The sequence below is a fragment of the Diorhabda carinulata genome, chromosome X (assembly GCF_026250575.1).
Source record: "Diorhabda carinulata isolate Delta chromosome X, icDioCari1.1, whole genome shotgun sequence".
In the NCBI taxonomy this organism is placed as follows: Eukaryota; Metazoa; Arthropoda; class Insecta; order Coleoptera; family Chrysomelidae; genus Diorhabda; species Diorhabda carinulata.
Genome location: NC_079472.1, coordinates 39,380,595 through 39,407,263, shown reverse-complemented (window position 1 = coordinate 39,407,263; position 26,669 = coordinate 39,380,595). Strand labels below are relative to the sequence as shown.

At 32.2% G+C, this 26,669-nt stretch overlaps 1 protein-coding gene and 1 non-coding gene across 3 annotated transcripts in view; both read left to right on the top strand.

Annotated features, from left to right (window-relative positions):
* The window catches only part of LOC130902217 (CUGBP Elav-like family member 4), a 1,507,660-nt gene that overhangs the window by 468,379 nt on the left and 1,012,612 nt on the right, over positions 1–26,669 (top strand). The window lies entirely within an intron of this gene.
* On the top strand, positions 2,637–2,743 carry LOC130902814 (U6 spliceosomal RNA). Its single transcript, XR_009060470.1, has one exon. It is a non-coding gene; the product is annotated as a U6 spliceosomal RNA (small nuclear RNA).

The following is a 26,669-nucleotide window of genomic DNA, read 5'->3' as shown; positions in this document are numbered from 1 at the left end:
AGGGGATCTTATTAAGGAGGTAGATCTTTTTCTTATTCATGCCCTTTTTTAAATCGCTTTGCACGTTAAAGCGGGCAATACATAGGATACAAACGTGCAATTGACTTCAGGTTTAACTCTAAGCTTGAGAAGGGGAAAACCCTTTGCCAGGACGACAGGACACAGAAACTTAATTGCGACATCTCATACACTGATAGTGGAAGTTACTGTCCTTTTACAAAACATTAAATATCAATATCAGTTTACATCCTATCATTATCATATAGCAAATCAAATCAAAAAGTTCATTTTGGTTTCTTCTACTAATTGTACATGTTAGTATACTTTTTTAACTATATTTCTCAGATTGGCCTATAGGTTATTTACTTTTTCGTTGTTTTCTTATGTTTCGTTTTTTGAATTTCAGTTATTTTCCTTTCTATGTTTCACTAGCAATTAGTGTCCGTGAGTGATGTTAATTGCTTTTCGACCGACATTTCCACTTTTTATATCAATTCAGTTTAACCCATAGCACTTTTCTGGATATTTCTAGAAAATGCTTCATTGGGTATTTTGAAGTAAACCATTACAATAAATAAATATACATAATAATACTTTCACTTCAACACATCCATTTCTTTGGAAAGGTATATAAATATAAATATAAATATAAATATAAATATAAATATAAATATAAATATAAATATAAATATAATATATATATATATATATATATATATATATATATATATATATATATTTATATATATATATTGGAAATTGTCGAATATCAAATGATAATTTGACAGAATGAGGAAATACATTGAGTCATAAATTGTATTTAAGAGTTTACTTTTTAACACGATGTCATAAGAGTGATAATAGCTGAAAATAGAGTGTCTAAAAAAATAATTCACGACTTTTTTCCGAATTTTCACAGACACAGCAGACTAAAGAATTTCTAATTCCAGACATCTAAGATTAGGAGTATTTTTTCCATATCAATGAGTGATCAGAATTTCCAGCTTCTATATGAAGCAACTCTATAATAGTTGCTTCATAGTATGTCATGTAGTTGAAACTTATGGAAAATAAGAATTCTAGAGAACCACAAAAGTTCCGTTATATCAACTCAATTTAGAACATAGTATTTTGAAAATTAGAATATATTGATATCAGAAAAATATCATCTAACATAAAAATATCACTCACGGAACTAAAATAGCAATTTTCCTTGTTGTTGTGGTTGTTGTTTTTTTTTATTTTTTCACTGGTCACGTTGATGTTGTCACCTTAATGTTGTCTGCATCATAGCACTCTTGTTATTGCTGTCTATCGTAAGAACAGTTTGATGTGTTATTCTAGATATTTTTGAACGCATTTTAAAAATTTTGCTAAGAACCAAGAAAATAATATTTCAGCTTATGTGTTGTATGTTACATTGGAAATTCTAGATACAGCATATCGTACTACCCTCATGTATTAGTTACAGCAATACTGATTATACATTCAATATGTAAAAGGTAAGATATTTTGATAATTTGTATTAGTATGTGGAGACAGATTCGGCTACAACGAAGTATTGAGTTGTTCATTATTCCTTACATTAATTTTAATTCTTCAAGAGTACTGATTCTATATTCAAAATCTAGCTCTTTTCTAATGCTCTGAATTGTTACTTAGTTAGTGGTAGCAGTTGAATTTCTTATGAAATCTATATTGTTTTTAAATAGTTGGTTTCTCATGTAGAACACTTTGAATTGCTACTAAACTACTTTTATTCATATTGGAATCACTACGAATTTAATAATAAGTGAAAATCAACAAGTACATTCAATAAAAAATGTGTGACTTTCATACGATAATACAATAACTTCAACCAATTTAAGGGGTCAGAGATATCCTGATTCTAAGTTTGTTCAGAACTGCATAGACTTTTTGAAAAATAAACTGACAATCTTTACTTCCTTAAACAATCAGCTGACGATGATTTTTCATTTTTTTAATATTTAAATTATCTTATACTTCGAATTATAACAGTTATATACAAAAGTGTAAAACTATTTTAGATATACGCAAAAATAATAATTGTGCCAGTAAATGTAAATGATAAACAAAAATATCATTCAAAGTGTATAAAATGATTTGCCCAACTATAACGCTACCTCCCGGACTATTTGGAATAACAAAACTGTTGATTGATTTTTCTTATTAGAACAAATTTCTATTTTCATTTTATTCGTATTTTGATATTCATGATGTAGGTGATCTATCGATTTATATGAATACGCAAATTGTCAGTGTCGATATCATATTTTGTAAAAGACTAAAAGAAGTCGAAACGTTAAATTTCCATCTGTTTTTAAAATATTATAAAAGAAACTAACTTAAATCGGAGGAGTCCTAAAGACATTTACACATTTAGAAGCATAAATATATGTATAACTATATAAAAAGAATTCCTAATTTCTTATTTCTTAGAACTTTTTATTTGTTTCTAAATCCTCTCGATTCTGATAAAGATCTCAACCGGTCAAAATTTCATCTGCCTTTGAAAAATTATAAGAAAAAACTAATTTCAAATTAGAAGAGACCTCAAATCAAGACGTTCATATAGGTATTTGTCGTTACGAGCTGATAATTACAAGTTCAGCTTGGTACTTGCTTCGGCAGTACATATACTGAAATTGAAACGGTTCAGAGAATATGAGTATGGCCCCTGCGTAAGTATGTCAAGGAATATCGTGAAGCGTTTCACATTTTTAAGGAATTAAGCAGCAACTGCAACGAAAAGGTGGACCTAGTCGAAATGCGTGAATTTTTTAACTAGAGCCGATATTAAATCAACCCTAGAACATAAAGAAATAAATGAATGATTAATGTCCACATACAGGCTTCGTGAATTGAAAGACTCCTTGAAATCGTGGTCAGTGCTATTGAAAAATCGTAGAGATGAAGCTCTTCTAACGCGTTTCCATCTAGGCGATACGCTACTTATTTGATGTGACAACTGCAATTGCAAATTGACTATAAAACACATAATTGCAGAATGTCCATCTGTTCATCATGAATTTGATTCAACTGTAGATAAAATACTAACATTGAACTTTTGAAAAAAAAAATTGAGTCGCTAATAACCTGTATAATGTTAATTTTGTAATAAAAAAAAAGTTCAACTTGCTGTTCGACCATTTTGGTAAGAATCAATATAATTGGGGATAAATTTGATAGCATCACATCACATCTGCTTAATATGCGACATTTTAGGTCGATTTATATGTGTTTGCAGGCTCTTCAGATGAAAAGTTTCATGAAAGTAATTGATGAATTAAGAGATCCTTATCATGAATAGTCCACAAGGAGGATTGAGTTGTTTATTCAATCAAACATCAATGCTCAAAAATCAAGGAAATATAGATGCTCACTTAAAAAATTGGTATCAATTTCATTGTTCAATTTGTGAAACAACTCACGTTTGGAAAAACTCACAAAAGACGAAATAATTTTGTAACAGTGTATTGTCATTGATATAATTCGAAAGAATAATCTGCTTTTGAAAATAGGACATATAACAAAGTAGTTAATGAAATCAGTTAAATAACTTGTTCATTAAATTATCGTTCTCCTCTGTCACATTGAAATGAGACTCTGAATTAGTTTCATTGCCGCAACTATTAAATTTTGAATGCTGCATGAGACAGAAATTAGGTTATTCTGATCATTACATTATACGGTGTTCTAACGGATATTGTATTTTCTCAAAAATTTAGAAATCGAGACCTTCTACAAAGAATACACAAAATTCTAGACAAAGCAAAGAGTAGGAACACAGTACCGAATTGCATGGGAGTGTAAAAATAAAGAAATATCTTCCGACATCATTCATATTCAATATGTAATAGATTGCTGTATACATTAAACAGAGAAATTTGAGGTGATTATGAGAATTAATGTAATAACTACCATTCTCTCCTACTGTATGATATTATTGTTTTCTAACCACGATCGATATACTTCAACTTTTATTTCTCCTCTAGATCAAGATGCTCTTCCAGTTCACACTTGTTAACATTTGGAAAAAAATCGCCCTTGTCATTTTATTAATACCAATTTACAAGAACAACAAATCGGAAACAACGAAATTAAACGGAGAGTTGATGAATTCTAGCCTGGAGCTGACTGCATGTGATCGAATACTTCAACTTTTAATTTGCTTCGAGCTTATCATATTGCTACTGATATTTGAATCGGGCAACACACTATACGATTTATCGTACTTGAGATCGTATGCCACCCAGTTATAACTACCGCTGGATCAACGTTTGGACAGTTAGAGGTCTTCTAGTACAAGTTATAAATGGTGTTTCAATAAGAACGCAAAATTTCAATAATCAATAAAAAATGGTATTCTGAAGAAAGTAACAAAATATCTATTAATGTAGCAAATATTCATTTGGGAATATTGCATGAAACAAAATATCTTGTAAACGATCGACACAGCTTTGCTCTTTTGACGAAATTTTCAATAACGTTATTAATTACATTTGATGGTACTTCATTGAGACAGCGTCTACTTTAGATGTTATGTTTAAATGTTTACAAGCTTATTGGCACAAACCTGTGACTTGAGATAACCCCACAGCCAGAAGTCTGAGGGCATTGAATTTCAAAAGCATGGATGCCAATCCTGGTCACCAAATCAGGTAATGAGACGACTAGGAGCAAACTCGTGCAAGATCGTCAATGTTTTACGGACGGTATGACATGTGACACCACCCTGCTGAAACTACATGTCATCAAGATCAATAACTTCCAAAAGAGATACAATAAACTTTGTTATAATATCCTGATAACGTTCACCATCCACTCTTACTGCATTAACTTCTTCGTTTTCGAATAAAAACAATGTAATTATTCTTTTAGACCATAATGGACACCATTCAGAGATTCTTTGTCGATGCATTGCTTTCTATTGAATCATTCGTGGATTTTCTAAGCCACAACTGTATCAGTTTCACCTATTAACGAAGCCGTCGAGATGAAAATTGGCCTCATCAAGATCCAATTATTGAATTCTCTTCGCTGTTCCTACTGGCAAAACTTGTTGAGTTAGTTGGATGTTGTAGACATGCAGCTGTAAATCTTTAGTGAGCATTTTTGTGTCCGATTGATTGACGTCTCTGGCCTTACTGTTACACTCTCACTAACTACCGTGATATTTTGTTCTAAACGACCTCTATGATCTCGTGTGTTTCACATCACTAACAGAACCAGTACCTCCATTTTTTTTATTGTTCTTTTCACAGCGAATGAAATATAATAATTCTTGTTTACTAACTCTTAACTGTCAACTTTCGATCTGCCACTTCATAATCATGTGACATTATGACTGTCAAACATAGCGCGTAATTCAAATCTTGCGCCCTTATAGAAAGACGGGGTCGTATCGTACGAAAGTACAACATGCCTAAAATCTGTAGTGCAACGCTGTAGTACATACAATTGATTCGATAGTTTGTGTGGAATCGCCAACTTTTCGAAGATAGATTGTTTATATTTTTCTTTGGAAATATGATCTATTTTTATGAAAATGGATAATAATGAAACGTTGTTTTAGAACTCGAAGAAATATACAGTAATCATATAGTAATCGAAAACATCTGCAAAGTTGATATGTTGTTTAGAGATTATAAATATCATTCAAATTTACGTGTCTCCCGACTATATTTGATCTGAAATGAGCTATTGTTTGTAAAGTAATGAGAGAGATTATTTATCGGCTATTGATCTAGATACATTGGAAAAGTTTTGTTGATAAATGTTTTAAAAAAAACAGTTTCTGACTCTGAGTTTTTCGTTAAAACACCGTCCAGTATGATCCAACGGCCTGGAATGTATTTAAGAATATGATTTTCTAAAATCAAAAAAGCCGATAGTAGCATTTTATGTGTTAGGCTCCCTAAAACTACTATAGTGATCTCATGAGACTTATGCTCGAAACCTGTACATTTCAATCAAAATATACCAAAATGAGATATTTCTAATACTGTTACGATGACATTGCTCAAGAATCTTGTTTTACATTTAAATAGTTGTCTCCTTTCGCTACATGGTACGTTCCAATGAGTTTACGACATCAAAGAATTTTTTGTTTGTACTAACCCGTTTAGAATTCAGCTCAGGAGAAAAATACATTTTCCGTGTTTTCTTTGATGTACGTTAGTGAAAACACAAAACCGAATTTATCTTAATTCGGACCAGTGGCATATTGAAAGCGTATCTGTTATTGCTTTTTTTGCGAACATGTATTTTTCTAATGTAAAAGTCTTATTGGAATGGCTTTGTAGTACAAAGCCTACATCCTTTGTATTTGTTTTGTATTTCTTTGTGAGTTTTTGATGGATTTGGTAGAGGAGAATTATTTTGGCTTTTGTCGTTTCGTGTGATGTTGATATGAATAGGCGATGGTGTGTTATAAGAATATACTGATTGTAGGTCACAGATGAAACTGAATCTTCATATGCACGAACAAATTTATGATATTGTGAAAGTCTTCCAGACATATTCCATATATTCTTCTCTCAATAACTTTTTCCAGTTTGATTATCATTAACTAACATTTCACATCCAACTATAAAAAACAATAGACAAAAAATGGTTTTTATCTACAAAAAACCGTAATTTCTTAGAAAGAAATTCAGAAAATCAACTACATGAGCATAGTGGAATGATGGAAAAAGTGGAAAACTCCCATTTAACTCTTTGCAATAGTCCATGTTAGTTATCCTATTCCCAAAATTTTACAATCTAAATAGCTAATAATGTTTGACATGAAAGTAATTAAGTAATGAATACCGTGTAATGAATTTTCGTCTTGTTTTGATAATAATAATTAGATAAAATGCAAAATTTCACTAAAAGTATCTTAATGTCAAATGTGCTATTTAATCCATTTTTTTCTTCGCTTTCTCTAGTATTTGATCCAAATTATCGTGAAATTAATAACTCACTCATCGTAGTAATTAAAAAAACCATTGTCAAGTTTTATCTGGTAAAATCTTACAACTATCAATGGTTATCATATATTGATTAAGGTTATAGATTTCATTAAAAGAGCTCCGAATTTGTTCAGCTACCTTTTCAGACATACCACAAGCATTCTATTAGATTTAAATATGCAGATAGTTGGGATCATATTCCACTAACACATATTCCGTAGATAAACTAAATTGCACAAATTTTGGAATTGTGAGACAGGCGTTTCACAGAGAAGGGTACAGGGTCTGGCGCTATACATTACACAACTATTGAATGATAAACTCCAAAGAGCACATTCCAGAATATATCATAATGAAGTTCGAAACGTTATGGAATACGTATAAGACATCAAAGTTTCCTTATCGACATTGTCACTCGTAGCTAAAATATTTGATGAGATTTAAGTAAAGAAACAGATGCGTTGAAATCTATTTATACCAACACATACTACGGAGATGAAAACTATTTTGGAACAATGCTAGAATCTTGGAATAGATCTTTCCCTAGAGTTGCCAACTCCCGGCAAAAATCAGGAGCACTATATATAAATTTCATTAATTTCTTATTTCTTAGACCTTTTGATATGTTGATAAAGAGTTAAGTAAATCAATTTTCATTTGCCTTTCAGAAATTATTGAGAAAAAACTAGTTTTAAAACAGTAGAAACCTGAAATAACGATACAAAAATTATTTGAACTAAAAAAATCTGGATGAAATGCATCTTCATTGCATCACATCTCTAAATTTGAAATTATGAGAATTTCGGCTCTTACGTTACACAAGCTGCAGTTCTTTCTGGACTTCGTCCATTTGAACTGATCTCATTTCTCCTGAAATGTCAAAGTCGAACGCTTGCTAACTTCAGAAAAGAACTGGTACTACAATAGAATGTCTATCGAATAAATGATTTTTGCAGATTTTTTTTAATGCTCATAGATAGACAATATATTTCCTGAGTTAGCGGCGCAGAAGTCTAAATGCTTATCTAAATAGTGGAAAATGTTTTGATTAAAAAGTTTGAAACCAGAAACTGCACTTTGAAAAACGTCTTCATCTGCTTGATCGTTCTTCAAATGGGAACTAAAAAATTGTTTTTCTTTCCTAGAAATAATTTGTTTTTTATACGTTTCCATAGTTGCAAAGAGTTCAGTGGTGCATATATTACCAGGAAAATACCAAATCGTTTAAACCTAGCAGTTGTTTCAACGCATTTGGGTTATCGTCTCCAAAAACAGAAAATACGAATCATGATCGGGATGGAATTTCAAAATACTCTCAAGGGTTGTGCCTAATGACAATCACTCCTTTGGTAAATGTTCGACAACCTCTTTGCATTGAATTTCTTCATAAACTCTATCAAACTATCCCTGATACAAGATTGTGTGATTTGGATTTAGTAGCAAAGCAACAATTGTCCTTTCACATTTTTATAGCTTAACTTCCATACACGGGACAATTCGTGATCCGGAAAATCCGGGACGGTTGGCAACCGTTGTTATCACATAGGAAGGTACAGATTCTGGTGTTCTAAATAAACACATGCAACTAGTGAAGAACTTAGAAAACAGTGCACAAAAAATGCGTATACCATAATTCATTAAAGAAAATATCCCCTAAATACGAGTACTACACATACACAAAAAATTTACGTATATGCACATTAGTATCTATTGACAGTAGGATCTGATTATAAAACTGTTAAATTTATTATCGCTTCAAAAGCAAAACTTCTTCTCACTTTTTAAGAAAAATCAAAACTGTTGGTGAGCGTTGCGAAATGGTCTTGATTCATAAAATCTTTTGATATTTGGATTTGATTTGAGGCAAACCGTCTCATTCCACTAATCCACGTTCGTACTGCTATTCGACTGGCCTTCACAAACATTAGACAAATAACAATCTAGTTAAAGAGAATATGCGGTAACAGGAAATATGAGAATCTCTGACTAATACAACAAACTCTTCGTGACTAGAGAGAACGGTCCGTAATCATTTCAAACTTAAAACAACTGTTTCTTGAAAAGTATTTAGATGGCGCAAATAATGTTTGCCGAGGTAATAGATGTAAATAAACTTCATGACAAGAAAAATGTATATTAGATATAATGAGGAAAACATGTATTTGTGTTAGATTAATCTATATATTATTGATAAACGTATGGGAACAATTTAAATTCTGAAATATCACAAAAGGTAGACCGAAAATCGATTCATATATTCTGATGTGAAAAATAACTCGATTGAACATAATGTAAATATGCATAAAAAAATACAAACATTGATGAAACAATCTATTTTTTCCGATAAATATAAATATATGGCTTCTTTATCATAAGAACATAAGCTCATCTAAATTCTAGATGGTTTTGAGACCCTTGAACACCTCAAAATTTTTCATGTGTTTTGACTAAATTGATAAAATACATCAGTTTTTTGCCACTGTGCACTTTTTCGAAAAGCCGTCAGGACCAAAAGCACCCTGGGTACCACAAGTCAAAGGGGTGTCATTGTGACAGAAAGGGTTTCTTCAGGCAACGTTCCTAATGAAAAATCGTTGGATTGGAGTTCTTTGAAATTATTGGAGGTAACCGTGATACATGAACTAACTCTCAAATCTCACTTTAGTGTTAAGACTTTTTTTGACATTATGTGTATCAGTAGCTTCTTGTGAAACACGTTTTTCGAAACCCAAACTGATAAAAAACTATCTGAGATCAACAATGAGCCTAGCTCATCTATTCAGCTTATATATTTTATCCATTGAAATTGGTATCGTTGAAGAAATCGATTTTGATGAGGATATTTCCACGAATTTTCTAAAGCCAAAGTTGAAAAAAAGTAGTTTTAGGTTTAACAAAGTCAAAGTGACAGATATCAGGTTAGTAACTCTGCTAGAAGAGGACAAGTTTTGATTTATCCAGAGTTTTGATTAACCAAAGTCCTTATTGATAGGCTGTGTTCATTTGTTTTTATTGAGTCATTGTTATTTTCTGTGTAGAATTAGTCCTATAGTGTAAAAATTTGAACTGTTACTTTCACTGGAAAATATACTTAAATTCATTTATGGGGTGGGGTCAAGATAATATCCCACCCTGGGTGCCACAAGACCTTGATACGCCACTGCTCAGGACTTGAGATTTTCAAAGTCAATGTTTAGGTGACTACTTAATTTCATATGATCACTGACCAGTAAGTACTTGTAATGATTCACCAGAGTACTTTGAAGAACTAAATTTGTACGTTATTTTATTCTCATGCTCATAATGGTAGTTCACTTTTCAGTTTGATTCACTATAAATATGAGTTTATTAGTTCAATTTTCTCAAATTATAGTTTATTCCCAATTTTCTGATTGAACATATTCTAGTAATTCTCATTATTGCTTCCATAGCATTATTTTCCTATTGGCAGATCTTTTCAACTTACGAAATGATATGCACTACCAGTCAACAGTTTTGTTGACCACCCCATAATCCATTCATTAAAATTGAAAATAATACATTCTAACAACTTTCTCTTCCATATTGTCAATCCAAGGTCAAAATGGTGTGTTGCAAACCAAAAATAATAATGTCTGTTATTTGTTTACTTTATATGAGCGCATGTTTATATTTTGTCGGTGGGTGCGACAAGTTAAAACTTACAAGTAACGACTGATTTTTCTATTATTCTTGAACTGTGACTTATTTCATCGGTTTTTATGATTGTAGTTCAGTCCCAGTTAGCCCTGTAATACAATCATTCTAACGCTTCTCTAACTTTTTGATGCCATGTTTGTAGAAGTATTTATCTTTTGCGTCAAAACAGGATTCACTTTTAGCAATCGCTTCTTCATTTGAGCTGAAATTCTTACCCGACGAGCATGTGGTCTCTGGAGGCCAGATCTGAGTTACAAGTTGGATGATGAAGCAATCTGTTCAACCATCATTGCCATTGAGTTGTTATGGAACAAATTGGAAGTGGAAGTTAGAAAGCAATGTCCGTCTTTCACTTTAGATTTTTGGATTATTCTGAAAAAATAATGCAACCAAATAGATCACGATTATATGTCGAAATTTTTACTGGAAATTTAAGACAGCAATCAGATATTTAAATATGTAACAAATACCGAATGGAGTTATATTATTACTATATTATTACCTATATATCATCTTAGAAGTTTAAATATCAAAATCGATCGTATTGTTTTGATATGTTGTGAATCACGCGGACTATAGGGTGAACAAAATTTTTGATCTATATTGTTTGATCCAATTCAAATAATAAATAGTTCTGTGGATATTAAAAACAGATTCATTCGATTCACTTTCATAATATTTGTAAAAATGTTAAAACAAAACTTATCTCAAAAATTACAATCATCCACATAAACTGTCTCGATTATATGTGCATTTTAGAAAAGAGTTAATAGTTAAGAGATTTCATAAAAGTATCCAATAAATATAGATAAAACAATTAGAAAGGTTTTCTATATATAATTTGTATATGAATACCAACAGTATTTGAAATTCTAACCGCTCATTCTATTAGTGAATGAATCGCACGATATTTTTGCATGTGTAATTTTTGCCTTCTTCATTAGCCTGTTAGCTTTTCAGTTTCCAACTCATTCAGTTAACTTTTTGCTTATGTTTCTGATTCTATCACTATTGCCACAACAACTAGTAATTACTTGACTGGTTTTTCAACTAGATTGATTTTCCTTTGTACCAAAATGGCTATGTTCTTATCCCGTTTTTTTATAAGAATTTCTGTCAAATGTTACAAGGATCCGTTGAAGAGAAATTCGAGTGATTTCAAATGAGACTTTAATGATGTAGCATTCCAATATATTATTTTCTTGGAACTGGCACAATTCTCGTAATGGTCACGTTCTATATAAAAGTATGTTTTGATCGATAACGATGTTACTCGTATTTTGTTATTTCCATTACTTCTACGGTTATACACTTCAAATAACAATAAAATAGTAAAAGTTGTCTTTCTTCTTCTCATCGTTCTACCAAAGTGTGATATAAATTTAAACTCTCATAATAATTTACGATTTATGAATTAATTGATACTAAATAGATTTTTACATGTAATTTCTTTAGTTGATTCAATTTCCTGTTTTGTGAGGAACTTGGCTGGTGATTTCTAGACGTCATAATCAATCTTGCATCTGTTTTGACTTTAAAAACAGAATCAGACACAAATGGGTAAATGAACTTTTATATATTTAAATAAATTGTTATCCATTAGCTTAACTCAATAGTTAATTCACACTATCAACTGTCCATTTATGAAACAAACACATCGAAACTTATACCTAAACTGATCACCTTGGGTAAACAAATTCTCATTATTCAATTTACGAAACACGAGACAAACAAATGAATAATTACTGAAGAACCCTTCGGTTGATTCCAATTATGTTTATAATTAATTTTTGGTCATTGTCAAACTTACACTCATCGAGATATCTTAGATTTATCTTTGACTGAATGGAAAGTGAGTCTAAGTATTATTGGAAAATCCGAAAAGAACTTATTTTGATGGGGTGAGGAACGGAGTACCTACTATTTGTTATTAAATAGATGAAACAGTTGAAAGTAGCAAATAAAGGCCAAATAAATATTTTTCGACCTAAGAATTTGTTTTTTCTCCCCACGATTCACTGAGAGAATGAATTGTGATTCAATAATTCATGAAAATTGATATATAACCCAGAGACAGATACATAAGAAGAAAAATCGTAGACCAGAAAGGAAAAGTTACATGCCAAATAAATCTAGTGTAGTCAGCAGCAGTAGATAACGTTGAATTTACTAAAAAACAAAGGGTTTAGCGACAAATTAACCGACGAGGGTTTGCTCTTTGATTTCAATTCCTAATAAAATTTTTCGTAAAATCAACTGGAAAACATGGAACACTTCGGTCACTAGATTCATTCAATTTTTTTCAATGAAATATTTTACATATACATAGATATATGAAATATTTACTGTGGATGCTGAATATTGGTTATAAAAACTGCATTCATAGTGGCCCATTTAACTTCTAATCTCCAAACACACATTAACAAAATTTGGGCTGTCACGAGACTGGCAGATTTGAAACATCGATTTTATTTTGTTCAAGTTATATGCATAAAAGAAATCAGAATAATATGAAAAAATAAAGCATTACAAATTTGTTATATAAAATAATTATTGTTTATTATATAAATATTATATTTTCATTAAATATGAAATAAAAAAAATTAAAAATTCTGAAATTTATTGAAATTGTGATCTTAATTAAATTGGTTAGGTTAGAATATTACAAAATTATTCGAAATACCATTATAAATATATTTAATAAATAAAGCATATAACTTGCAGTACATTCTCTTGGATTGTTGTTAATTCCCAGTTGAAATTAGAATTAGAATTATTAATGGCATGGATTCATTACAAAATCGACATTGAACTCCCAAGCTAATATCAATAGTAGTTTATCTTTATCGTTATTAAAAATTATTGAACCTCTGCGACTATATGGAATTAAACTCACGTCTCAAACACTACTGCGTTTAGTACAAATATTCTATTATGTTAATTCTTCTTAATGTTCTTGATTTTAGCTCTATTATGTTTTAAAATTAGTTTTTGTCAATAATTTTTGAAACATTGATAAAAAATTGACGTTTCGAATGTCCTTGTAGTCTATTTTCTAAATACTGAGAGGTCTGCCCTATGTAGACAGCGTCATAATTAGTACAAGGCACTGGATATATAATATTACTTCTTTTATTTTTTGGTGTTTAAGAAATTAATTTTTTTATTGAAATAATTTGATAGTTGTTAGGAAAGTCCTTGTACATATGGTGATTTATGTTTTGATGTTTCGTTACTGTTTCTGATTGTTTTTTCCGGATAACTATTTTCTTTAAATGCAGTTTTTGCTTTTAAATAGCAAAGTATCTAAATTTAGGATCTGATAAATGGGTAGATCTATCAGCCAAACAAAAATTATTAGAAAAAACTAATTTTAAAACATAAGAGACCTAAAATCAAGAACATTTGGAAGCATTGAGATACCGAAAGGTTTAAGAAATAAGAAATTACAGTAATTTATTCCATTATATAGCGTGGCGACTCATCTCCTGTGGCTATATCGCCACTCCAACTTCATACTTCGTGATGTAAATATGTGGAGCTGAATAAAAACCGTAAAAGAGGGTAGTACTAAGAACTTTTCCTACACCTTCGCTGCTCTCTTCCCAAAACAGCATCTTCTAATCCTCCAAAAACAAACTGCTACTGTAACTACCCTAGTTCCCTTCATCTTTTTTTCCTATTTAAAATATGCTGTTAGTCCTACATCCCTACTGAAGCCACTAGTTATTGTCGAAATTCATTACTTAAAGAAATGTATCTTTATAAGCTTTTCGCGAAATTTATCTATAAAGGATTAAATAATCACGAAAATAATGATACTCACAATGTTCATATAAACTCTATTGGAACGAATTGTTTGTATGACCAATATTCTCAACTCCGAATAATTTTTAATTATGCCTAAATAACAGCGAGTAATTAAAAGAATCCCATGATACCGTCATAGTAAGTAATAAATTTCATAGTATAACAGATATGTATATATTTTATCTCAATACATATTTTCTTGACTACCTGCAATTCAACTATAATTTTTGAGTATTATAAATGGTCATACTTCTTAAATAAATTCCTTTCGGTTTGGAACAAACTATACGTTTGTTTACAACCAATAAACTTTAATTATTTGGTTATTTCTTTTTCCAACTGAGGTTTGGATCTTAAAAGCAAAATTTGTCCTATTATTGAGTATTCTGGCTATCTGTCTTTGTCCTTATTTTTGTGTTGATTCGGAGGCTCCTTACTCTCTAGAGCATTAGCAATCCATTATCGTTTCAAGACCTTAGTACGTTTTATTGACAGTTATTGTGCCCTAGTTATTCCGGTTACTGATTTAATACTTAAAAGAAACTAAAAATAGGATTTCAAGAAGGAAAAGTGTTCACATAATTCGCAGATAGAAAGGATTATACATTTTGGGGGTGAGCAGTTATTTCTCTATAGAGTGATCTTTATGGCAAGATTGATACTACACAGTATGTAAGCCAGCTTATACGGGAAATTATGATTGTTGATAATATTATAACGATCCTCGATTCGCGGGGGAAACAGAGTTCGAAGAGAGAGGAATAGGTCTTTAGTCGGTAAGGTATATGCAAAAAATATTTTCTGCGCCTATATTGAAACATCTGTGATTTGGAATTTTTTCTTTAAATAAACTTAGACAAGTGGATCAGTATTTCCAATAGTAATTCAACGGATCCAAAATATATTGTCTTTTGAACTCTAGTTCGTCCAACCAAACTGTTTATTGTTAACGAAGGTGTAGCTTCGGAAATGTTTTAGAACCTAGTAAGCGATTCTAAGGATATACATTAATATTACCTTTAAGGCATTATAATTCGCTAATTCATGAAAAAATTGATATTAACCATTTCATTATGTGTAAACCCATGAAACATTATGAAATCAGAGCTAGTGCTATACGGAAACATTGTGATAAAAGTTTTTTGTTTGATTTTAACGACGACTGTTATATTTTATGAGGGCAATTATTGATGCTTCAATGAAAACATGTTTTTCTTCTGACTTTTATAAACTAATAATCTGTATGGAGACAAGTAAATTTTAAATTTTCTTTAATTTCAACACCCTATAACTCATAAATGTAAAGAACAATTATTGTTGTTGGTAAGATTTTGTTAAATTGAATACTGATTCTCTGACAGTTATTTTTCCTTATTTAAGAGATTTTCACCCCCTATCAACCCTTCCTGTCTTAAAATTTTTCTAATTTTTAATAATGACTGGTATGATGATTTAGAACAATGTCTATAATAATAGTTCTATTTCCTTTATTTGACATATTAATACCGCTGTTAATATGTCAAATAGACACTGCCATCATAAAGTTTGACATTTTTAATGGTGAACGTGTTGTCATACGGTTGCTATTTGAGTTGTTTACAGATACTTGAAACATTCATCTTGGTCAAAGAATAGAATTAAATAAGAAATATTTCTTTAGTGCGATGATTTTCTACGACTTTCGACGTGGATTAAACATACAGCTTCAATCGTAGTCGCATTTCGCTACATGATGAATTTAGTGATGGTCGCCGGCTGCTGTACCAGAAAACATCGAACTTTGCCTGAACTGATATGCCAAGTTCGTCCTGTGACATATTGTGAGGTTGAAGCATACTTGGGCATCAATTACACCTGTACATGATACCGCATAATTTGGCAATCGATTAAAAGAAAAGGTCGGTCGTGTTGATTGGTGCAAAGAGATGGTGGAAAAACTAATCACCGTACTTTAAAAGACGTCTATGAAATCGTGAAAGACAACGAATCATGGATCTATACATAGGAATCCGAAACTAAACCAGAATCGACTGTATGAGTCTTTCAAGACAAGACGAATCCAACAAAAGTTGTTCGCGCATAAGCACTTTGAAGTAAATAGTCGCCTGTTTTTTCTGAATAACTGGATATATCGCCACCGTTCCATTAAAGCAACGTGAAACGGTCAATTCTGAAATTGTACATCAGCATTTGTTTGCCAGAAAAAATCTGGGAAACCAATCGCAAAAGACAAATCATTCTCCACCATGAGAATGTGATCTGGCAGACATGATTTCAAGGGAAAACAGTCAAAATATCGAATTGATGGCTTATTCGCCGTATACTCCTTGTTTGGAACTCAATGATATATTCTTATTCCCGCAGATCGATGATAAATTACGGGTTCAGCGTTTTTCTACACCTGAAGAAGCGGTTGATGCATGGGTCAAATCACATGTTCTGGAGGTACCTCAAATGGAATAGATAAAATGCTTCGACAATTGGTTCAAATTCATGCAAAAGTGTATTCATCTTATTGGAGAATATTTTGAAATACAATGAAGCTGTATCCAATTATAAATATTTTTTTGTCTGCCTAAAAACTTAATCAACAACACTTTTATTTTGAATTACTTTCAAATATTCTCTATTTTGATTTTCTATGTAATATAAGATTCATAAAAAAATTTTACTTCAATCTAAATACTTGGCAGACATTTTCTTGGAAATGGAACAATTAAAAGTCATGTGCAAATGAATATACTGATAGTGACATTCCTAGTTAGACAATTTAGTTATCTCTTTAAAGATCTATGCAATTGTATGAAAATAATCAACTTTACGACATTTAACAGCAAGAAACTACGTATAATATAGACCAAGACTATAGCAACAATGTTTAACTCATTTCTCGACATTAGTTCCGACAATAATTTCATAGTTTCATAACAAATATCTATATCACCTGTTTATCTCACTGCAATAAAATAGAAGACTAAGACAAAATATAATACTTTGAAAAACTATCATAAAGTGCCAGAAAATTATTACATCAAGACAAATCTATGAGTAATAGGAAACCATCGAATTTATATTTAATCCACTCCTGAATGACAAGATAAAATCATTTTTTGGAATATCTGGGTATGGACAGAAACGAGAAAGAAACAGCTTTCTATTTTTGTTCCTTTGTAATCATGACCAAAAAACTATTTTATTCTACATTCGCTTATGCCGGTTGGCTTGGGCTACTTCTATTGCCAGATTGAGATCCAATAAAACCACCACTAGGTCCTAAGGTGTTGCCATATGTGTAGCTATCACATCTCTGAGAAATTTAGTCGCAAGAAACTCTCTACGTAGATGGTTGGAAACGACTGGAATTAGGCAAGAAAGTCATACATAGAGGGGATTTCTGTTTGTTCTACTAATTAGCGGCTTCTCTTAAACAGGTGCAAAATATGTCTGAAATCTTAACTAATCATGGTCACGTAAGACGCCATTTCTATACTATATGCATCCGGAATGCAGCTGCTGCTTGGAGGACGAAGGAGCTGCAGATAAAGTCATTGATTGTCCAGCGTATTACGTCCAATGACATGAGCACACCGTTCAGTTTGTCAAATGATGTATAAAGGTGTCTAAGTGCCCGATTAGCTGTTCCAAGGATATCAGAGGGTCTATGAGGACAACACTATCAACTATGAATGAACTGTAACTTTTTTTAAAGAGGGATAAGATTGTGATGCCTTCTGAGTAAAAAAAACACCAAGGACATTAAGGCATACTATTGTTAATTTTTTGAGTGTTACTCAATTAATTTGTCAAAAGAACAAGAAAGTAGAGAATTAACATAAATAAATTGAAATGAACCATTAGAGTTCAACAACACGTATCTATATACATAAATATACATAAATGAGAGCAAATACAGTACAGTGTATGTACTTTGGTATATCCGAAACAGTATTCTCGACAAGGATTTGGATATAGACTCTCCGAACCAAATTATATTGAAATTTGTCACGAGTCATGAATTATAACTTCATCACCATACCAATGTTTGGGTAATCCAGTTCCTTGATACTGAAAGAAGAGAGAAAAGCTCTAGTTCATTCTCAACCTTTCGAGTGTAACTTGCTAATAATTCAAATCAGATTGTAGTGTAGACATAATGCCGTTACTTATAAAAAAAGTAGGAGAAGTTGTGTTAGTTTTTTGGAACAAATGCTCCAATTGTATCTCCGAAATGAATAATTGGAAGGCGAGTAGAAGATACAGCTCTTATAAAGGCAATTAAAAGAATTATAGCTTGCAATGTTATCTGACTCCTAACTATTTATCGATCTATCTAACACGTATTTTTTTCTTGTACCTTGTCTCAAAAAGTTTTTCTTAATAATATATACATACATACATACGTATGTTTTATGATTTTGAATATTTATCCTCTTCCTATGAAAAAATATAATTTTATAAAATAAGGGGCGAAAATGTATCTGCTAGCCTAAGGCTTAAGGGGTGAATTCAATCAGTTGTGTTCACATACTGAACCTTTATATACATATAAATGTATTTTTGACTACATCGACGTTGATGCAGCAAGTTAGCTACCTCCAAAGTTTTGATAGAGCCATGGAACCGACATTAGTAGCCTAAGGATAAACTAAAAGCACTTGGGTTGCAATTCTCATCATCAAATACCCCCCAGGAATTAAATATACAAAATTTCTTTGCGATATAGGTAATTTTGATTAGATGAAAAAATTCATATTCATGTCCTGAAAATATTTGGAAAATGATATTTTCTTGAGAGTATTGTAATGATATTTTGAGTTGTCGAGATTTCAACCTTTTGAAAAATTTTTTTTCCAATCATTCGCTTTAACATATTGGATTATTACTAGCTAACTTTCAAAATCTCATCAATTTTATTGCTGATTAATTATAACAACCTCATTTTACTACATAATATCAATATATCTCAACCTATCTCTTAATCTTTCATTATTCTAATACTTTCTATTCTATTTCTTAAAATTCAAACATCTGTAAATTTCAAAATATAACAAATACAACTTAATCTATACATAATTTTAACACACTTTAAAATCGTCATTTCCCGTGAAGTGAAAATCGACGACGACCGTTTTTCACTTGTCATCTGTAACCAAAGAGAGTAGAAGGAACAAGGAAAAGGAGCTGTAGCGTCATCACGTGTCATCACATCCCGCCGTCATCAGTCTTCATTACAGTCACAATGGAAGATTTTGCTGTTGTCTGTTTCCCAGATGATGCTGATGCCAACAATGTATAACAGACATACTTCGTTTTTTTTAGTAACAGAATCGGACTTGACTCAACCGAGAATAGAATTTTGTGATAAATAGATTTTGGATCAACGAAAATGTAGGTATCTCTAACTTTTCATTCCTTGAACTTTTTCTAAATTTTTCGTGATAATCTGTTTCCTATGAAAATCAATTTATAACTACGAAGTAGATGTAATTATGAAGTAGACGTCAATTTTTACGTGTAATATTCAACTGATTTTTGTGGAAAATAGACCTAAAATCAGGAAAAAAATATAGATATAACATATATTTACATTTTATATCCTTCTGAATAGAGATACTGACTGACGAAGAATATTTATTCTCTTCTATTATCTAATAATTGAGGATTATAAATGCAGCAAACAACTGCGTGCTGGTAAATAACAAGATGAGAAGAATGAAAATTTGGATAGAATATCAGTTTCAACAAAAAATTGGGGCACGAGGGAATAAAAAAATGTATTCAACTGTCCAGATAATATCATCAATCGATCTATTCTGTGGCATTCACAAGAAAAACCATGAATTCCTTTACTCTACAACTCAGATTCTACAATCTCATAATATATTCTGCAGACAAATTACTTCTTGTAATAATTATTCATCTGTCCCAAACCAACCTGTCCTTGCGGCCAAAATTTTATCAATGGATTTTAATCATTCAATCGTATAACTAATAACTATAATTGTTGTTAGGATTCTAAAAACAAAACTCGTAATTATTATTTGTTGAATTAACTTTGCACTGGAGTCGGTTCTGTTTCTTTGTTCTGTGTAACATTCTAAACGCGATCTTCTTTGTCGGGCTACTCGACAAAACTAATTTGAAGTACTTGGAGCTCAATTGTATTTCTGTGTTTTACGTATTACCAGATTACTCTGTTTATATCAAAATGGCTGATGATACTGCTAACCATTTGTTTAGGAAACTACCTGCCATTGCTGTAAATTATACAGAAGGGTTTCATGGGGAACTTAAATGGGAGAATTGATGTAGAAATATACGTCGGTGGAATTGAGGGTATTTTGTATAGTTGTTAATAAGAGAGAAGGAATTGTATTTTCCCAGACTAATATCTATTTGGCCGATGAAAATTGAGAAGGTTGTTGTTTTTTACATTTACAAAATTGTTTACTTTGGAAAATATATTTATTGTTATCTTTATAATGAGTGGGTCAAAAATAAGTACGATTTTACAAACTCTCTTTGCGTTTGAACGTTATGTAAGGGCGTTGCGCGTATGGTGGGGATGGGTAGCTCGGGTCTTGGAAATTTAGTCGCGAGGGATCACTTCATCGGAGCGCAACGTACATTCTGCATTAAACATTATTATAAAAATGGCGATTCGTGCGCTATTGTTCGGCGTTTATTTCGACGTGAGTTTGGATTATATGACATAAATCAGTAACCGAGGGAAAGTGTGATTCGATCGTGGGTTAGAAAGTTCGAAACTACTGGTTCGATTTAGAGCCTCAGTTCAACGTGATCCTGGTCTATCGACTCGCAAGCGATCAGCCGAACTTGTAGTATTCAGAACATCTTTGCGTTACATTTTGTCGAAAGATCTGAAATTAAACTCGTATAAAATTCAACTTGTGCAGAAGTTACAGCCAAATGATTTAATTTCAATACGAGCTTTTGTTGGAACAATGTTGGAACGCTTTCAACAATATTCTGTTCTCCAACGAAGCCCATTTTCACTTACATGGGCATGTAAATAAACAGGATTGCCATTACTGTGCTGCAGGAACCCACGTGCAAAACATCAAAAGCCTATCATTCGCCGAAAGTATCCGTTTGGGCGGTCGTACAACATGGTTTCTAATACCTCTTTGGCGGTCGTAAACCAGATGTTTGCTGGGAAACTGATATCTCGCCGAGGTGATATTGCATGGCCGCCTAGAAGTCCGGACCTAAACCACCGGATTTTTTTACGTGGGGATACCTGAAAAGTACAGACTATTCCAATAACCTAGCCATGCTTAATCAGTTGAAGATCAACATCCAAGAAGAAATAGCAGATATTCCCCGCGCTTGTGCCAGCGAGTTTTTCCCAATTTGAGTTCTAGATTCGAGGAATGTTTACAGCGCAAAGATGCAAACTTGGATAGTATTTTTTTATTTAAATAAATTTCCAAGATATATGTTTCGAGTTAAATAAAAAATTGTATGTGGATTATACTTAGTTTTTTTATTATTATTTTTTTTAATTCGCAAAACTTCCTGGCCCACCCGTTAGTATATTATCTGATCACATTCAACACACATACAATGACATATATGGTAGCGAGCTTCAGCATTTACTATAGCGTGGCAGAATAATATAGTAATATACAGGGGGATACTTGTATCCCTTTATGTATCTCCTCCAAAAATGAGTCCTATATATATGGTCACTCGTCAAAGGTAAAAGATCAGATTGGTGAAAAAATTGATTATCATAAGTTTCGAGCACGTCAAATTAAGATGGGCGATTTGTATACATGCTATTAACTAATCGTGGCTAATTTTTTTTTTATTTTGAATTAAATAGTTTAAGGAAAATCAAAAGTATATAATCTGTCGATTTCCACAAGCCACATTCGTCAATTCCCCTGAAGATGCATGATGAGGATATGATGTTTATACTAGTGTTGCTTTAGTTTTGAGATAGACAAATAAAAACAAATATTTATAATTGAATATGGGATATATACAATTTTGCGTGCGTTTGAACCAATTGTCGAAGCATTTTCTCCATTCCTACAAAGCATGTGATTTAAACGCATGAACCGCTTCTTCAGGTGAAGTTGAAGTCGCAAGTTATTTTTTATATGCGGAAATGAGAAGAAATCATTGGGTGCCAAATAAAGACTATATGGAGGATAACGCATCAATTCGATGTTTTGAATCATCAGAAACGTTTTTGTTTATACATATGTGTGAAAGCTCGCATTGTCGTGGTGGAAAATGATTCGCCTTCTGTGATTGGTTTCCCTGATTTTTCCGGCAAACAAATGCTTGTGTATTATTCAAATTCGACCGTTCTACGTTGCTCTAGGTGGCGACATGTCCAGTTATTCTTAAAAAACAAGTGCTTCGTGCGCTAACAACTTTTTTTGGATTTAGCTTATCTTGAAAGACCTATCCAGTCGATTTTCCTTTAATTTCGGGTTAATATGCATAGTTACATAATTTGTTTCCTGTCACGATCTTATATACATTTTTTGTAGCACCACTATTTAATTTTTTTCAGCATTTCTTTGCACCAATCGACACAAGATATTTTTTGAGCAATTGTCAAATTATGCGCTATTCAAATGTTCATGCATTATCGAATGTATGCATGTGGAACTAATGCCCAAATATGCCTCGATCTCAAGATGTGTCACATCATGATATTACAATATCAGTTTTCGCAGAGTATCGATATTCTCTGGCATAACAGCCAGTTTTGGACGACCTTCAGAAAATTCATCCTGTAGCTAAGTGTGACCATTGAATTCGGAAAACTAGAGGAACTCAAGATGGTGCTGCGTCACCAATAATCGAAGTGATTTGATGGGAGCACGGCTGTTATTTTAATACACATCTCAAGTCATAGAAAATCATCACAAAAAAATGTTCGCAATTTAATTTCAAACAGCACCCATATGACAACACGTTCTGGCTACGTTCACTATTAAAAATGTCAAATTTCATGATGGCATATTCACATCAGTGTTGCCATATCTCAAAACTCAAGTAACAGCTCCCCTCTCCGAATTTCTATTTATCTCTCAACAAGTGATATTAATATAATGCGTATAACTGCCACCCTGTCAAGCGGAGTCACTTCAGCAAGTGCTACGCACAAGATTCATTGTTGAATCCCTCAGATAATCGTTAGATTATAAGCACGTCTAGAACATAAAGATGAATCAAATAATATCTCGATCCAATGCGTTGTGGTATTTCAAAACAGCAATTTTTTATACATTCTAATAATGGTGTTTACATCGCAACCAAAGCGTCAGATTATTGAATTTTTAGGGTTTTTCAATATATTCTTATTAAATTTGACGCGCTCCATTATTTTTATCTACTTTCAACCTTCACAACCCACTAACAATGCAAATGATCAGATTAATAAAAATACTTAGGATATGGATGCTATCAATGCGAGAAGGTCCATACAGCAGTACTTCTTCACATTTTTGAAAATTTATATATAACAATTTTTATTATCTCAATTTTACAACCCAATAGGTTTTCTATGACGCTCAAGTAAATCGCCGCTTAGAAAAACGTGGGCTCCCCTACGACTATGAATTACAGTTAAAAAACCTGAAAACATGATCAAACAGTAGATGGTTTATACAGAATACGAACGGAAAACAACTATACAATAAATACTTTACAAGTAAACAAATTGAAGAATACAAAGACAATTTTATTAGTTAGGAAGATGCCTCGGGACTTCAAATGTTTCAAGTAATAAGTTTTTTTTTCCATATTTCTTTTGATTTTAAATAAGATCCAACTATTGTCCAGTGTAAGGAAAAACCACCAGCAAATGTTACCATACAAAAAATGATGAAAAAGTCCAAAATATCGTATTGCAATATCGAAATATAGTAAGAGACTGATCTTTGATACAGTGGGGTACATATTATATTCATTTATATATGTTGACCTGATACGGAAAATCCGGGACCAAAACACAGGGTGAAGATTGGAAACAATAACCGAAAATTCGGAGATACAACTTTGATCTGAGAATGTTATACTAACTGTATTTTGGGATGATGAACTACAATATATTACCTGCATAAGGAGCTACAATTGCAGGTGTCATATCAGGTGTCAAAGAATAACATCCATGAAGTTTCGTTCATCAAGATAACGGATTCGTCATTGTAACATCTATATGAGGATGTATTGATATCTAGTTAGCCTAGACCAATTCCATGCGTAACCATAGCAACGAACAATAACTTATTAGAAGTGTCAGTGTGATGTTTGACGTCAAAAAAATAAACCAGAGTTACGCAATATATTAAAAGCAAAAAGATGTCCACCGAAATTGTGAAAATCGAAAAATTGGAGTATCGAGCCATCATCAAGTACCTAAATTCGAAAAGGTTAAGAGGTAAGCAGATTTACGAAGATAGGCTCAATACCCTTGGTCCTTCGTATGGGACCGTGAAAAATTGGACGGCAAACATCAAAAGAGGTAAATTTGATGACCTATTGCTATTAAGTTTTTTAAAAAAGGTAGAACACTAACTGGAGATTACTATTCGATATTACTGACCACTCTACGGGACAAAATTCTTCAAACGAGGAGGTAATAAAAGCTGTGGAGGTCTGGTTTGCAGAGCAAGAAGAAACATTTTTTTAAGGTCTAGAGACGTTGCAGGTTCGCTGTAATAAATGTATCCAATATTTTGACATTGAAATTTTATTTGGTTTTATAGTAGGGTAAAACAGGCAAATGTGCCCCACTATTCGAAAAATCGAAATAAAAATCATTTTTTGTTTAGAACATGTTTATTAAAGTAATCAGTCTTAACCTCTGACTCAATTGTCATAAAAAAAAACTAAAAAATCTTCTAAAATATAATTGAATATAATTAAGATCAACAATTTTGTGAAACTTAGGGTGGGGCACATTACAAGGATAGATCCGTCTTATGTGCCCCAGCAAAACCTCTCATTTAGAGGTTCTTTTTCCTTTCCCTTTTCCTTTTTCTTTGGTACCGCAGTTATTGCATTTCTCTCTATAACTTGTACAGTCTTCATGTAACCAGCCAGAACACTGCAAACATCGAATCCATTCGCTCTTCTTCTTGGTACGGTAGTAATTCTCGTGACATTCTACACATGTGTTTTCATTTTCATCAGAACATTCTTCGCTAGATTCACTAAGCTGCAACTCTACTTCACTTTCTGATGACGATGATAAATCCCTCACAACAGTCTTCTTACGTTTTTTCTCCTGTATTTTTTTTTGTCTTCAAACAGTTTACGAGTTGTCAAATGAATTTTTGATGTCAAAACCTTAACAGATTGCTTCCTTTTACTTACTTTTTGTTGAATAATAGGCAATGGACTAATTATTTGTAAGGTCTTAGATGGTGTTAATTCTTGTGCAGTCTCAGAAGATTCTGATGTGGACATTTGAATGGCTTGATTATTATTATTACTAATCAGAGATGTGGATGTACTTGGCAAGGAAAGAGCAATAGTGTTCTGAGTTGGCTGTGAATGATTATTAATTGCTTGCGAATCATCATTATTCTGAATACTTCCCATTGATGCATCCGAAATTCTGAAGAAATATTCAGGCACAGCATTGGGATCATAAGGGCAAATCCCTGTCGCTTTAAATCCTGAAACGCCAATTGCTGGTATAGCAGACTTGAACCAGGCATCACCAATCATTTTTGAAATGTGGTATCGATTAAAAGGTCGGCCTTTGTTGTTGATAAACCAAGTGGAAACTTCTTTAGACAAGTAACTTTTGAATGGCTTAAAAAAACTTCTATCCAATGGTTGAAGAGCCTGAGTTGTATGACTTGGTAGACAGAGGATAATCACATCGTTTTCAGATGCCAATTGTAGCATTTCATATGAATTGGAATGCGAAGAATGTCCATCTAAAATCAGAAGAACCTTGCCATCTTGCTTTCGTGGTATAAAATGCTCTTTCATCCACTTCAAAAATAGTTCAGCGTTGATGTAAGATGATTTCTGATTCATGTATACATTTGAGCCAGGTGGTAGACCCTCACAAAATTCCGGTTTTTTGTATTTACCCTTCAGTATCAAAATAGGCGGAAGGAAAGTACACATTTCGCACCCTTGCTAGCAATTACGCGTCCAGTTTTATTGTTAACTTGTATTCCGCTTTCGTCCATGTTGTAG